The sequence below is a fragment of the Felis catus genome, chromosome A1, assembly GCF_018350175.1.
Source record: "Felis catus isolate Fca126 chromosome A1, F.catus_Fca126_mat1.0, whole genome shotgun sequence".
Taxonomy (NCBI): Eukaryota; Metazoa; Chordata; class Mammalia; order Carnivora; family Felidae; genus Felis; species Felis catus.
In genome coordinates, this window is record NC_058368.1 from 197,662,004 (window position 1) to 197,677,377 (window position 15,374).

The 15,374-nt window shown below is 48.8% G+C and overlaps 1 protein-coding gene across 5 annotated transcripts in view; it reads left to right on the top strand.

Annotated features, from left to right (window-relative positions):
- The first annotated feature begins 8,905 nt into the window (after nucleotides 1–8,905).
- Nucleotides 8,906–15,374, top strand: part of HTR4 (5-hydroxytryptamine receptor 4) — a 176,719-nt gene continuing 170,250 nt past the window's right edge. For 3 of the 5 annotated variants that reach the window (XM_045037148.1, XM_045037125.1, XM_045037141.1), the window contains exon 1: nucleotides 10,324–10,399. The gene's annotated coding sequence lies outside the window, so the exon portion shown is untranslated. Of the gene's footprint in view, nucleotides 10,035–10,323; nucleotides 10,400–10,427; nucleotides 10,639–15,374 lie in introns of those variants that run through there. The other 2 variants (XM_045037135.1, XM_023260627.2) reach the window with 2 other exon arrangements.

Here is a 15,374-nt window from a genome sequence, read left to right on the forward strand (position 1 = left end):
ATCCTCTATAGTTTGATGTTTTACTCCTTATTCTGGGCTTCTCCATGCTTAATCGCATTGTCTTCATGATGCACTTTTTACATCAAAGTTTTAAAAAATGAAAGAATGAAGTGCTTACAGGAAACGTGATAGTCACCCATCTATCTTTTCACCACCCAAGAACCGGTTGTCTCCAGAGAAGAGAATTTTTTGTTAACGTTCCTCTTTCAGGACTGTTTAATTTTGCACATCGCAGCAAAACCAGCTGTATTGGTTAGGGATCGGTTTACTAAATATAATGGAAAAGACAAATTAATGGTAGCTCAACACACTTTTATCACTTATTTTCTCAGGTACGAGAAGCCTAAGGATACACAGTCAATCTTTGCTATGTGAGCTCTACGTTCATTAGGGACTCAGGCTTTGCTAGATTTCTCCTTCCTCTTGGCTTCTATTTTCAAGGTTTCAAAACGCCTGTTGCTGCAGCCCCTCTGACCACACAGCATGAAGGAGTCGGAGCAAAAGAAATGGGTCATGCCCTAGGCATCTCAAGAAACTTGAAGGAGTTTTCCTGAAAGCTCCCTATAGCACATCGGTTTAAATTTCATTGGCCAGAGCTCTATGTGCTGGGAGGCTGGAATGTAGTTATTTATTTGGAATCGGTGCACCACTGAATAAAATTAGGGTTTTACTATTCATAGAAGTAGATGAATTGGGCAGGCGAACAAAATATATATTGCTTTACATAAGTAAATAGCTCAAGGGTTATCTATGGCTTCAGGTACAGTTTGATCCAGCTGGACTTGCGTCCTATTTCTCAGAGATTCTCACTCATCCTTCTTATGCGCTGTTTTGCCACCAGACTGGGTCTTCCTGTGATGGCAGAGATGGCTGTAGTATTTCATGCTAGTGTATCCTTATATCTCACTGCCCAGAGAGGGAGAGAGATGTACTTTCTGAGACCTGACACAGGAGAGCAAAAATACTTTCTTCCCAAACTCCTAGCAAAGTCTCTCTGTGTACCCTTGGCCCGGATTGGACCACCTGCTCATGCCTGGATCAATCATTATGAAAACAACACTTAAATCATCATGACATTATAAATATTGTCCCGGAAGGTCCGAATGATATTCGTGGTTACACTTCCTTTCCAGGTGGTCAAGGAAACAAGTCCGTGTCACTCAAGTTCAAATCTTTCTGTGTTTAAACACCATCAAACACCGTTACCATTTCTGTAAGTTTACTAAGATCTTACTTGACCTAATTTAGCTCTTTTTCTTTCTTTGTGTACAGAGGTTTCTCCCGCGGTCAGCCAAGCCAAGTTAGACCAAGTCCTCCCAAGATCAACCATTCTACATCCAAGCGGTAGGTCTGGAGCTCAGAAGAGAATTCTGGGCTGACGTGCAAAACTCGGGACTTGTCAGCTTACAAATGATGATTAAAGCAAGTATTGTGGCTGAAACAGTCTGGGGGCCCGTAGAAAGTGAAAGAAGAGGAAGGGCTTTGACATTTAAGTGTTAGCCGGAGAAGGAGCTGGCAAAAGAGACTGAACTTTCAAAGCTCGGCATCAGGGAATCAGCGAGTTGGGAGAGTAGCAGAGGTGATGTTGAACCTCGCACCTGGGACGGGGGTTCTTGCTTCAGCATTCCTGGCGGTTGGCCCCCAGCCTGTGCTTTGGTACCTCCAGTGCTAGACGGCTCCGAATGTTGAGACAGTCTTATGCCATGCTGAATTGTTTCTAATATCCTGGCCCCTGTTCTGCTTTCTCATGCATCAGAAATCTGGCCTGTTTTATTGTTTTCCTCTGCATGGTAGCTCTTGAAATAGCCTGAGATAGTGAAGTGCCCAGTACATGTAATGTCATCAACCACGAATGCTGTTTAGACATTATTGTTGTTATCGTTACGATTTTTATTTCATGGTTGCTCACAGCAAAGCCTTTAAAGTCAGATAGCCCGAGTTCTAATCTCGGCTCTGGCCCTTTTTTTAAAAAAAAAAAAAAAAATTTTTTTAACGTTTATTTATTTTTGAGACAGAGAATGAACGGGGGAGGGTCAGAGAGAGAGGGAGCCACAGAATCTGAAACAGGCTCCAGGCTCTGAGCTGTCCGCACAGAGCCCGACGCGGGGCTCGAACCCACGAACTGTGAGATCGTGACCTGAGCTGAAGTCGGACGCTTAGCCGACTGAGCCACCCAGGCGCCCCAACTCTGGCCCTTTTCCAGCCATGTCATGTCATATCAGTACTAAGTTCCTGAGCCTTTGTCAGCCCAGTGACTAGCAAATAGTATGCACTCAATACATATTTGTTATGCAATAGTAAAACTGTGACAACAATAACAAAAGCCATGAGCTCCGTTTGCCGTGTATGCTTGCTTTATGAACTTTCGCGATATATTGGAATAATCTCTGTCTAGCCCTATCTCCTCTAGTTGGCTCAGAGTGCTTTAAAAAAGGGATCTATCTTCTTATTTTTCATATCCCCCATGGTGGGGCACAGGGCCTGCCACAAAGAAAACTACTAAAATTCTGGTGGGACAGATATTTGCCAACCCGTTAGCTACCCAGATTGCCTTCTTTAACGGTGAAATGATTGTTCAAACCGTCCGCTAATCGTCCTATTGTAAGTGCCTCTTATTATCTGCGGGATATTTCTAGGAGGATATTTCTAGGAGGGTATCCCCCTCCTAGGGGATACCACACATGCAACCCCCAACCCAAACAGGGCAGCCATACTTAGCTTGTCCCTATCTGCTCTGATCATTTGCATTGCCCATGATGCTGCTTGGTGATGGGTCCTTGCTGCCACTAACCCTCATGAAACCATTAGTGCCTGTGCTGGGGGTGGGGCTCTGAATGACCTGCCTCTCCGGGTACAAGGACATGGCCTCCTCCCTGGGTCTGAGCCGAGCTTTCTTAGTTGGGTCCTGAACACAGAGCCTCGACTTATGCTCAGCCTCTCCCGAATCCTTTCTGAATGCCCCTACTAGCTTCTGCTTCTGACTCCTTTTGTCTACAGCTACCAATCCCAGGAATCTGGTGGGGTGAGAGGCCATTCCAAATCTGCCCATTTTACTTCTTGCTGCAAGCTTCTGCCCTCTTTAGAGCTTCATCTTCTTATAGTTACCGGACAGAAGGTTCCAGGTTTATGCATGGGACAAACTGGTATAGGGCGGGGGAGGATGGGCATTGGGGAGGAGGAAGAGACTTGTCCAAGTTAGTCAAAACTAGTAAAACATGTCCCATTAAATAGAATATTTAAAACCTACCCCTCCCCCCAAAACCTTTGCCTATGTTAAAACTTAGTTTTGCCATATCCTGAATATGGTGGTGGTCGTATAATTCTATACCATTGCCCAAACATACAGAACTCCACACCAAAAAAACAAAAAAAACAAAACCCCAGCAAATCTTACTACATATACATTCCAAAATAAATTGTAAAATTTCAGCCGTGCCAGAGTTTTGCCTGGCAGGTCACGTTCGTGATGTCTGTCTCATTGATTTGGCTCTTCTTGGAAGGCTGTATTTTCTAGTTTTTCCTTCCTGATAGACTATTCATTTACTTGATTCTTATTGATAATGAGACATGAATTAGTTAATGGCTTTTTCAAATGTAAACAGGTTAACCCCAACAATATCAGGAAGACTAGAGGACAAAGAACAGCTAAACACAAAAAGGGGCCACAGCCTCTTATCAGGACGCGATAACTCTGCTTGGGTCACCCCTTATCACCCTCTATTCTCTGCTGCTCCAGTTGGCTTTTCAGTGTTCAAACAGCTGGTTCATAAAGACTTTGCCACATAGCAAGTTATTAAGTACACCGTATCTTGAATTTACGTGGTCTCATATTCTCTTGCCTAATCCTGTTAATTCCCTTTAGAAAAGAGTGACTTCCGGGCACCTCCTTCCCAGTCAGAGGCAGCCTGACGCTTTTCTCCTCCTTCTGTGACTCCTCATCCAGCTTTTGGCTGCAGACATATGATGTCACTGCCTCTGAACCACCTGTTCTGATCCAGGATGCCTCCTGCACCCGGGTTTGTTTCTCCCGAAGCCACATCCTCCCCATAGAAGTGAGCGATCATCCTTTCCCCCTCCGGGATGTGGGTTCCTTTGGCCCCCAAGGGCCCTTCGTTCCTAGGCAACTCCCACCCCTTGGAAAGCACGGGAGCTCTGAATGCAAATCCAGCGGCCGGGTTCACAGTTCCATTCTTTCATCTCTTACGGAGCGAGGGTCCACTCTAAGCCAGGTTCTTTCTGAAGTGCAGAGTCTCTTGTCTCTAGCAGATAATGCTTTACTGGGGAGGCAGAAAGTAAGTAGGTAAAAAAAAAAAAAAAATAGCACCAATGCATCAGTTACAGAGGGAGATAGGGCTGTAAGTGACATAAACAGGGCTAAGACAGAAAATGGTGGGAATGGGGATAAGTGGTCAAAAGGAAACCACTCTGTAAGAGAGATATTTAGGCTGAACCAGAGGAGAAGCATTTCAGCTCTACGAAACAGTGAGCACAAGTCCTGGGCCAGAAGGAGCTGTGTGTGATGGGAATTCTGAAGCCCAGAGTGATTAGAGCACATCAGGAAAGGAGGGTGCGGTGAGCTGGGGCTGCGGAGTTCAGGAAAGGGGAGTCTGAGCTACTAGACGGCTGGTCAGGTCTAGGATTGGGGAGTGGGAGATGACCATGCCCTCCAGGGCGTGGTCCGAAATAAGAAGAAACATGGCCTCACCGGGGGACTTGACCCTTAACAAACAACAAATTGCAGAAGTTTATCTGTTGGCAACTTCATTTGGAGGAGGTTTTGTTAGAAGTTGCTTCCCAACACAGAGTGGGTGTCTATCAGGTAAACCGAGGACTCCACGTGCCCGTGGATGCCACAGTGTCTTGTTCTAGGGTCTAATTTATTCTGCGGAGTTTGTGAAAATGAAGCCAGCCACCCTGGCTTCATTATAGGAAAGGTATTCACAGTTTGGTTTCCGTTCCTTTGCAGCTGTGTTGAAACCCTTTGTTCAACTGTTTAAATTTTTAGCAGCAATTAAGTGGATGGAAGGTATGCCGGCTTCAAGTTTGCGAGAGCAAGGGCAGCACTGATTTATTTCAGCAATTTGGGTTTGGAATCTCATTTCCATCTTCTCCGAACAAAGGAGATTTCTCTGTCTTTTCCCTCTCTGTCTCTCTCTCTGTCACACACACAGCTTCATTCTGTGTAGAAGACACTCAAAGTAAAACAGACCTGAGACAAGCTTTGGGACTTTTAAGATAACCCCCAGAGTGTGGTGCTGACAAGGTATTCGCTCCATGGCAGGCTGTTTTGTGGTAAGCACGTAATAGAACGTTTGTACCAGACAAGCAAAGTGTGGACAACCAGAAGAGAAAAATAGTACATATTTGTTTCCGTACATTCGAAGAAATTAACAAAAGAAAAACATAGCATGTTTCAAGTTCATAAATATAATAATGGAATCAAAGACTTCTTCATCTCCTCTGAGTTGCATTTTTTTGTTTGCGGCCGGGCAGCTCCTCCCAGCTATTCACACGGGACGGTTCCTGGCAGAGGAGTCGGGCCTGGAAGCTGGAACTGCCCGACGTCTGGCACATTACAGGGGCTTGTGGCGGCCATTTGTTATTTTCATGCCACCGGTCTCCACTTTACCTTCCTAATGGCACCCCAAATTTAACGGGGAAGTAAAATCTCTCCCATCGCGTGCAGTCTTGGTGCAGGGACCCAGTGCTCTCCCTCTTTTTAATCTCTGATTCAGAATAGGCGAATGAGGAGACGCAAAGTTAGGCTTGGCCAGTCTGGTGTATATTCCAGTGACTCTGAACTTGGGTGAGTGGCCCAAGGATGAAGAACTGGTGGAGGCCAGTGATTGTGTCGGGAGGAATGGCGCCCGATCCTGACGGAGTTTCTCAGTGAACCAGATGCTTTATTTTCTGCTGTGTGGTCTTCTGGAGCCCTCTGGGTAACTGCTTCTCCAAGCCTGTCTCCTAGCATTGCAGAGATTCTGTGAGTCTTTGAATGGTAGTCCAATAATTTCCCTTTTGCTTAAGTTAGTGAGAGTCTTTTTCTGTTGACTGCTACCGAAGGCAATTGAGGTGGTACAATAAATGTTCCTAGAATGAATGAATGAATGAATGAATGGAACGAAGACAGGCCCAGATTACATTTCAAGCCTTTTGTGACTTTTCTTTTGTTGTAATCAGAGAATTGAGTCTCATCTCTGGATAGGTTTTCTTGGAACTTGGAAAAATACTGAAGTTTTAGGTAACTTTCTTTTGGGAGGTAAAGCTAGTGTTAAAAATAATTGAGCCTAGGGGCACCTGGGTGGCTCAGGTCATGATCTCATGGGTCGTGAGTTCAAGCCCCACGTCAGGCTCTGTGCTGACAGCTCAGAGCCTGGAGCCTGCTTCAGATTCTGTGTCTGCCTCTCTCTCTGCCCCACCCCCCTCACACACTGTCTCTCTCTGTCTTTCTCTCTCAAAAATAAATAAACATTAAAAAAAATTTAAAAATAAATAATTGAGCCTAACTTTTAAATATATGCTTATTGTATGGTAGTTAGAAAATACAGATAAGCATAATGTAGAATATAAAAATATTCATAAAAATCTTTCTGTATAATAAATATCAGTTGACAAAATCATGTTTGATACTTGGATGGTATCTCATAGTAGAGATAATACATTTAGCTAATCCCCTATTGCTAGACATTTGGGCTATTTTCAATTTTTTTACTCTTCTGAAAGATCTTGCAGTGAACATCCTCTTAGGTAAATCTTTGTGTACAGAGGCTTATTACCCTTAGGACACATTTTAAGAAGCAGAATTGTTGTGCCAAAGAGTTTAAGGACACCCAGGTGGCTCAGTCAGTTAAGCGTTCAACTCTTGATCTTGGCTCAGGTCATGATCTTGTGGTTCATGAGTTCGAGCCTTGCATCGGGCTATGCGCTGCCCGTGAGGAGCCTCCTGGGATTCTCTCTCTCTCTCTCTGTCCCTCCCCTACTTGTGCGTGCTCTCTCACTCTCAGAATAAATACATAACCTTTAAAAAATTTAAAAAAAAAAGAGTTCCTGGGTTTACAATGATTTTACCTGAAATAGTAGCCCTCTTTAAATGGAGCCGATAAAAAAAAAAAAAAAAAAGAGTAGCCCTTTTATTATGAGAACTTCTTCAGCAAGAGCAAAAGCAAAACAGAAACAAGTAAACATAAAACGAAGGAAAGAAAAGTCTATGTTACAGGCTGTGCATCAATGCACCATATTTAAGACTGCTAACAGGTGTTTCTATCGATCACCCCGACTAAGTAGAGAATAGCCCTCTCCGCTCAACATAACCAGACACTGCACTTGCTTTCTTTATCCATTCATTCAGAAGCAGTTATTGAGTCCCTGCTGTGTGTCTGGCGTGGGGCTAGGGGCTGGGACAAAGAAAGGGAGGTAGGACCTGGTTGCCACACTGGAGGCACACACCACCCAAGGTGCCGTGGAGAGCCACAGAAAACTTGCAAACAGCACAGTGTGGTGGTAACTGCTACAGCTGAAAGATGAAAACGGTTTGCACAGTGCTGAACAGACAGCCAGGAGCAGTTTTAACCTGCGTGCTTGCAGTCCCCTTCTCCGCGTGTTCCCGTCTCTCTCATCATGAAGCACCATGTGAGGTGGGATACTCCTGGTACAATACGAAGTTCTGGAGAACCCAAGAAGGGAGAGATCAGGAACAGCGCCACGGAACCCACGCGCCCTGAAAAGTTTTAGGGCTGGCAATGTCGGGAGGAGGACGCTGCGGAGAGCACGTCGTGAGCACCCGTACTGATGAGAGAAGAAAAGAAGGTGTGCGGGGAACAGACCCCTTGGCGCACAGGGTTTTGGGTGGACAAGGTGGCCGAAAGGAGGATTGCTGTAAATAACAAGACAAGGCATTGGCGCCTACCTTCATAAATAAAAGAGATGCACTGTAATTCGTTAGCCATTGCTAATGCAACAGACAACTCAGTGGCTGAAAACAACAGGAATTTATTATCATTGCACAGCCCTCTAGCTCTGAAGTCTGACACGAATCTCGTTGCGCTAAAATCATCGTGGCTGCAGGACCGCCTTCCTTTCTGGACACTTAAAGGGGATGAATCTGTTCCCTTGCCTTTCCCAGCGTCTAGAGGCCATCCGCGTTCCTGGTCTTGGGATGATGCTTCCTTCAAGGCTGGTAAGGGCTGGGCAAGTCCTTCTCACACCGCATCACTGGGATGTGTGCCTCTCTTGTGCTTCTCGCTTCTACTTTTATGGACACTTTTAAGAGCCCCCCTGGGGGCGCCTGGGTGGCTCAGTTCGTTGAGCGTCCGACTTCAGCTCAGGTCATGATCTCGCGGTCCGTGAGTTTGAGCCCCGCGTCGGGCTCTGGGCTGATGGCTCAGAGCCTGGAGCCTGCTTCCAATTCTGCGTCTCCCTCTCTCTCTGCCCCTCCCCCGTTCATGCTCTGTCTCTCTCTGTCTCAAAAATAAATAAACGTTTTTAAAAAAAGGGGCCCACCTGTACAGTCAGGGATAAACTCCCATCTCAAGGCCTTTACCTTAACCAAAACTGCAAAGCCCCTTCTGCTATATGGGGTAAATATGACCTGTCCTGGGGATTAGGATGTGGTTATCTTTGGGATAACCTGTCTTTGGGATATCTGTCTTCCATGGGCATTAGGTTTTAGTGCTGGAGAGTGACATCATTGGGACCTGCCTGAAGAAGGAGGGTGGGCTGGAGGGCAGAGACCAGGCAGAAGACCCCTTTCATGATTCCAGAAAAAAAAAACACGACTCAGTCCAGTGGGAACAGGCAGGAAAGGACAGATGTCTGTGGCAGAGTGGGGACAGACTCTCTGGGAACTGGCAAGTGGTTGTTGAGTGGAGAGTGGGGGGAAGGGGAACAAAGGTAGAGGTGTCCGAGGTGACTCAGGCTCCGTGCTCTCATGAGTATCAGGATCATGGTGTCATTTATCAAGAGTATTTGGTTTAGGGAAGTGGCATAGTGATACATTAAAGCTTGGATCTTATTATCATTAGACAAATAACTTACAGCTTTGCCACTTTCCAATTGTGACATAAGATGGTTAGGATTCAAGACATATACACGCGAGGGAGAGAAGGAATGGGGGGGAAGGGCTGAGAGCAAGAGGTGTGGAGACAGAGACAAGGCACAAAGAGGGTAAAGAAGAGATGTACAGACTGAGATGGAAAAAGGGAGAAGGAAGAGAGAGAAAGTATTTGAGTTAAGATGGGCAAGAGATTTGGACCATGAGGAAGCCAGACAGGGCCTGGAAGAGAAGGGAGAGAGGAGTAACCACAGAGAGACAGGCCGAGAAAGCTCAGAATTTCTGGCATGAATGGGTTGGTTAATTCAAATTTCCAGTTCACTTGGGGTAGGCTCACCATTGTAAGGTAGTAATTTTTAAGAGCATCTTGGAAGATTTATTTGCTGGAGGAGGTTAATTACTGTCACAGCTTCTCTGGTCGGGCTGCAGCCACAGTGGTCCTTCTGTAGGTGAATTACACCCCCCCCCCCCCGGGGACGTCCCCTCACCTGTCTCGCCAAAGGCAGACCCTCTTTTCGCCTTCTCGTCATGACTTGTTTAACTCTTGGATTGTTTTGTCCCTGGGATCTGAGGCCTTTGTCAGATAAGCTGAAGAAGAATGTTTTGCCTTCCATCCCGGTTCCTCACAGATCATGACAACAGCCAAGGTGCACTCAGACAGGAACTTTGGTAAGTCTCAACCCAGCTCGTGAATTTCTGGTGCCCATTTTACAGGTGGGAGCACAGAGGTTTGGCCCCTGTCTGATCACGTGCTCGAGGTCACCAGTGGACGGAGCTAGAACAGGCTACCTCCAGCTCAGGGAAGCGAAGAGCCAAAGGGCCGACTGAACAAACATTGGCAGGATGCCTTACGAAGATTTCAGGCCACCGAAACGCTGCCTCCGGAAAACTTGGGAGCCCTCTGTCTCAGGGACGAGGGAGCTCGCTCCGAGCCCTGCTCCCAAACTAACCGTGCCCCGGGCAGAGTCAGAGGCATGAGAAGGAAGTAAGCTCTACGGGGGCAGGATTTCCCCCGGCACGGGCACCACCAGCGCCTTCAGTGGTTCTAGTTATCATCTTCCCAGCGGGGAAACGGGCGCTCAGAGAGGTTAACCAACTTGCCCAAGGTCACGCAGGAGCCGGCTCGGGCCCGGGGCAGCGGTCCTGCGGGGGAGGCGCCTGCGGCCCGCACGGAGGGGCGGGGTCCCGGCGGCCGCCCCGGCGCCCACTCCCCCGTGCGCCCCGCCGCAGTCGCCGTCGCCGCGCCGGGGGGGAGGAGGGGTGGGGGCGCCACCGCCGGGGCGGGGGGCGTGGAGCCCGCGCGGTGCAGCCCCGCCGGCCCGGGAGGAGGACGATGCGCGGCGCGCCCAGGTGAGCCGGGTCGGGTTCCCCGCCGCCGCAGCCCCGCGCCCGCGCCCGCGCCGCGAGCCCGCCCGCCGGCCTCCCTGCGCGGGGGCTGGAGCCGGCACCCGAGGGGGCGGCGGGGAGGGCGCAGGAAGCGGCTGGGAGCGCGGCGGCGGCGGCAGCGGCGGCGGCAGAAGCTCGGCTCCGCGGCTGGGGGTGGCCGCTCCGCCGCGCCGGGCGCCTGGCTGCCTCGCCTAGGGCGGCGGGTAGGTGCGGCGGGCGCGCGGGGCCGGGACCCCGGGGGGGCCCCCGGGGTGCGGGTGGGGGCGCGGCGGGGGAGGAGGACCTCCGGAGAGCGCGCCCGGCCGCAGGGGGGTGGGCTGCGTGGCGGCCGGGGGAGGGGGGTGCGTGCGGGTGGGTGGCCGGTGGTGCAGGACGCGTCTCCGGCGTGGGACCGCCGTGGGGTCGGGGCTGGTGCCCTGCGCGTATGTGCGTAAGTACTTGTGAAACTGCTTGTTTGCCCACAGACTGTCTAGGTGTGAGTGTGCGTGTGTGTATGAGAAACAGAGAGAGAGAGAGAGAGAGAGGTAGCACGGGCAGCGCATCCATAACCATAACGTGTGTGTAACTGGATACATGTGTGTGGACTGTCAGGATGGTCCTGGATGTGTGACCCAGAGACTGTGACTCCCTCTCACTGTGTGTGTGTGCGTGCGTGTGTGTGTGTGTGTGTGTGTGTGTCTGTACGCGACGAGACACGCATGTTCTTGTGTCCACCTGGCCGTGTGTGTAAGTGACCAGGAGTGTGTGGGCACGCTGTGCTGCACGAAGCTTCCACGGCCCTGCCGGTACCAGCTTCCTGCAGTTGCCTTTCACAGAATCCCGATACCACTTGCAGGCGCGTTTCCCCTCAGCACGCTAGCCGGCGTGGGGCTCTGGGCTGTGGGTTGCCTTTGGACCAAGTGGCTGTTGATATGGAGAGGCGGTGGCCGGCGGAGGTGGACAGGTCGTGGCCACCAGCTCGTCTTCCTCGAGGGCGAGCTTAAGAGAAAAGGTTGGCTGGATTTTCCATTTGGTCCACTAAAAGGAACAACGTGTTTCGTAGGTGGGTTTTGGGTGGGAGGACCCTGGGGCAAAGCTTGCCCTTTTTGCCTAGATACTGCTGGGACGGTCCCTGGGTTTTAACCTCTGTGGGTGACCCTGGGGGGTGGTGTGCCCTCAGGTGTTTGCCTGGTCCCCTGGGGGGACCTTCAGCATCCGTGGCCAGGGAGAATCCGCTTTGTGCTGCTGGTGAGCACAGGTGGTGAAGGAAAAGGACACTGTGGTGGATGCAGTGCCCTAGAAAGAAGGAAGAAGTCGCGACAGGGGACGTGTGGCGTGCAGTCCTGGGGAGCAGCTTTTCACCCAGGAAATGAGGAGGTGGAGAAAATCGGTACAAAGTAGAGTTTTCAGCATTTTGAGCCATTTTTAAAAATTCCTATGCCTCTTGCCCTGAACTCTCTCTTGTGTTGGCCTCACTGTCCGCCCCCGGGGAAATATCCGTGGTATGATCATACTGCAGAGTTGAGCAGACCCCCGTTTAAGCTCCAGGAGAGCTGGCGGGACCTTCGGGGAGTGCTCACTTCGGCCCATGGTGAGCAGACAGTAGTCTTGGTTCCTCTGAGTTGTCTGGATTTTATTCCTGAAGCCGGTCTTACTAGGGGGCCGCACTGGCCTCACAACCAACAAATGGAATGTATTTCCTTCCACTCCACTTCTCCTGGACCTCCCTGGCACTGTTCTTCCCCTCAGATCCTTCCCCGAGTTCACAGATGATACCCAGCAGAAGCGACCTGCTCCCCACCTCCAGAGCCGCCTTCCCCATCTGTTATGGAACCAGCACCACCCTCCAGGTGATGGTGGCTGGGAACGGAAGTCCTCTCTTTAGTCCTCCTCTTCGTCAGCTTGATCCATGGGCAGGTCTTACCTGCTTTCCCTCAGTACTTCTTGAATCTAATTTTGTTTGTTTTTCATTCCCACTGCTGCCGCTTTGTCAGGTGAACCCCGCGTTCCGGGATTTCCAGAGGTAGGGACAGAGGAGGACTGCGGTGGCAGAAAAGATGCAAAGCAAGTGCACAAAGGAGACCCTTGACGTTATCCCTGTCTGACTAATGGGTGAAATAAGTTCTTTGGAAGGGTCTGGACCTTCTGAGGGGTGGAGCGTTCCGTGACCTAGATCGAGTCTCTTGGCCTTTGTAAATTTCAGTTTCTTCATCTGTGAAGTGTGATAGAAGAATTCAGCTGGGGTCTCGTTGCTAGATCGTTTCTAAGGTTTCTTCCAGCTTTGTAAATCTCTGATTGTCACTGCTGTTCTTTCGGTGAGAAATATTACCCCTAATGACTTCTGGTTGCCTTCCAATACCTATCCATCTTCTTAAAAAGTTCTGTGTGTCTTTAGGGAAAGGAGCCAAGCAAAGGGGAGAGGCGTGGAAACAGACTCTTGACTTAAATTTGTGGTTTCGGGTCAACAGCCCACATCAAGCCTTTGGCCCGAAGGAGTCCTAGAGGTCACCGATTCTCACCACCCATCAAGTGCCAGAACCTTCCATGCCATTGCCTTTTTGAAAATTGAAAAAGCGTGTTAAGTCTTATTACGATAACTTCACACAACATTCTAATTCAGGGTTTCTCAGATCTGTGTACTATTGACATCTTGGGCTAGATAATTTTTTTGTTGTTGTGATGGACTGTCTGTCCTATGCGTCCTTGGACGGTTAGCAGCATCTCTGATGCCCATTAAGTGCCAGTAGCAATCGCCAGTTGTGAGGACCAAAATGTCTCCTTGGGGAACCAGATCCTTTCCCACCCACCCCCCTTGCTGAGAACCACTGTTGTAATTCAAACACAAGTCTTGTTGCCTTGTGCGGAAATACCTTCTGTATTTTAACGAGTAGTTGAACTTCTGTATTTTAACGAGTAGTGGAACTTCTGCGTTGCTAGCTGCTTTTTCCACACCCTTCCAACTTAACCACCCTCACACGTTTACCTTTATCCCTCGTGGTTTCTCACTGCCTTGTTGCTATGCCTGGAGATGCTCAAGATGTTGCTGAAGGCTGAGAAGCATTTTGGAGACATTATCATAATAATCCTAATAGCTCACATGAATCCAGCCCTTGTTTGGTGCTAAGCATAGTTCTAAATGCTTTACGCGGATGATCTCATTTAATCTTCATTAAGAATCCCATGAGAGAGAGACTTTTATTCCCTCCCCTTGTAGAGATGAGGTGACTCAAAATTAGAGAGGTAGGATAACAGACTCAAGAGTTCTCTGAGCTGTGAGCAGTGGCCCTGGGTCTGACTCCAGAGTCCCTTCTGAGCCCCCACGCTAAACTCTTCCATGAATGGGATCTTGATGTTACAGGGTGGAAATGATCTTAAACAACTTCTAGTTCAGTTGTAGAACCAAGTTTGCTCCTAAGAAGGCTAGGAACTGACAGGTTGGCGACTGTGTTCCATTGAAATAATGTGGTTTCTCCTTTTTTTTTTTTTTTTTTTTTTTTGGTCTTCTCCTCCCTCTTTGTTATTTAGGTTATTCGGAAATAGCTCCAAGGTGTATGCAGAAGGAGAAGGGTGGTGGCAGGGTTGGGTATGTTGCAGGAGGGGGTTCGGGGAAAGGAAGGGTGGAGAAAAGGAACACACGCTGGATGCCATTGTGCATTGCTTTTTCCATTAAGTCCTCACCGTCATGGAAACTTTAGGTATCTCTATTCATCAAAATTGAAGTTGCCTGATCTGTATCAACCCCCTCCTTCTGTGTTGTTAGCCCACTCGTTCATTCTTTCATTCCGCATGCTGTTTTGGTGCTACTGAGGGAGTACAAGGTGGTACACGTTTGGACAGAAGGACATCGAGTGCAGCGTAAATGGCCGTCACATAGGCTCGTTCATAGAGTGAGCACCACTAGCTCACCCATTACTATTAAGCTTGACAATCCAAGGCCAGCCCTGAGAAGGCTGCCCGCTTCTCCTAAGACCCCATATCAACAAATCCACGGGTTTGGTAGCTGCCTTGGTTTGGCAAGCCTCACAGTTTGGTTAAGACAGTGGCTCTCCAACCTTGGCGAGCACCAAGATCATCCATAGGACATGTTGAAACACAGATGGCTGGTCCCTGTCTCCAGAGTATCTGATTCAGTGCTTCCGGGTTGGGGCCTGAGAATCTGTAGTTCTGACTACATTCCCAGGTGATGCTGATGCCAACGGTCCAGGAACCACAGTCTGAGGATCACATGATTAAGACCAATGTAACTAAATAAAGCGTACAACCCACCCACCTGAAATTTTTTAATAAAAAATACTATTCGGGGGGCTCCTGGGTGGCTCCATTGGTTAAGCATCTGCCTCTTGATTTCGGCTCAGGTCATGATCTCACAGTCTGTGGGATCGAGCCCCATGTCCAGCTCTGCTCTGAGAGTGCTTGGGATTCTCTCTCCTTCTCTCTCTCTGCCCTGCTTTCTCTCAAAATAAGTAAACAAGCATTTGAAAAATATATTATTTTTAAGGTAGCTAAGCCTTTGATTTTATGAGAACCATGGGATAGAACAAAAATTGAAAGAATAGTCACTGCTAAGGACTAGTTGACGTCTCCCTTGAAGCCTCGAAACTTTGCCTCTCCTTTTGAATTTCAGAAAAGCCTTTGCTTTTTCTTAGCTGTGGTACTTCTGGGTTAGATTAATTCTGATCTTAGATCTTTTCATGCTCCCTACCTCCTCTACACACCCCCACGGCTACTTTGGTCGGAATGATACGATCCCTCGTTGCTCACAGGATAATCCAAATGAAAAGTCCTTCAATATCTTATCCGCTGCCAGATACATTCTGACTCGCCCCTCTGAGATTGAGGAAGGTTTGTTACCTGTCCATCCAGCTTTTGTTTCCTGCAAAGTTGCTTTGCATTGATTTCTCCATTCAGATCGACCTTAGTGCAACGAGGAAACCCAGTGAAACTCCAGTGGGAGCATTTA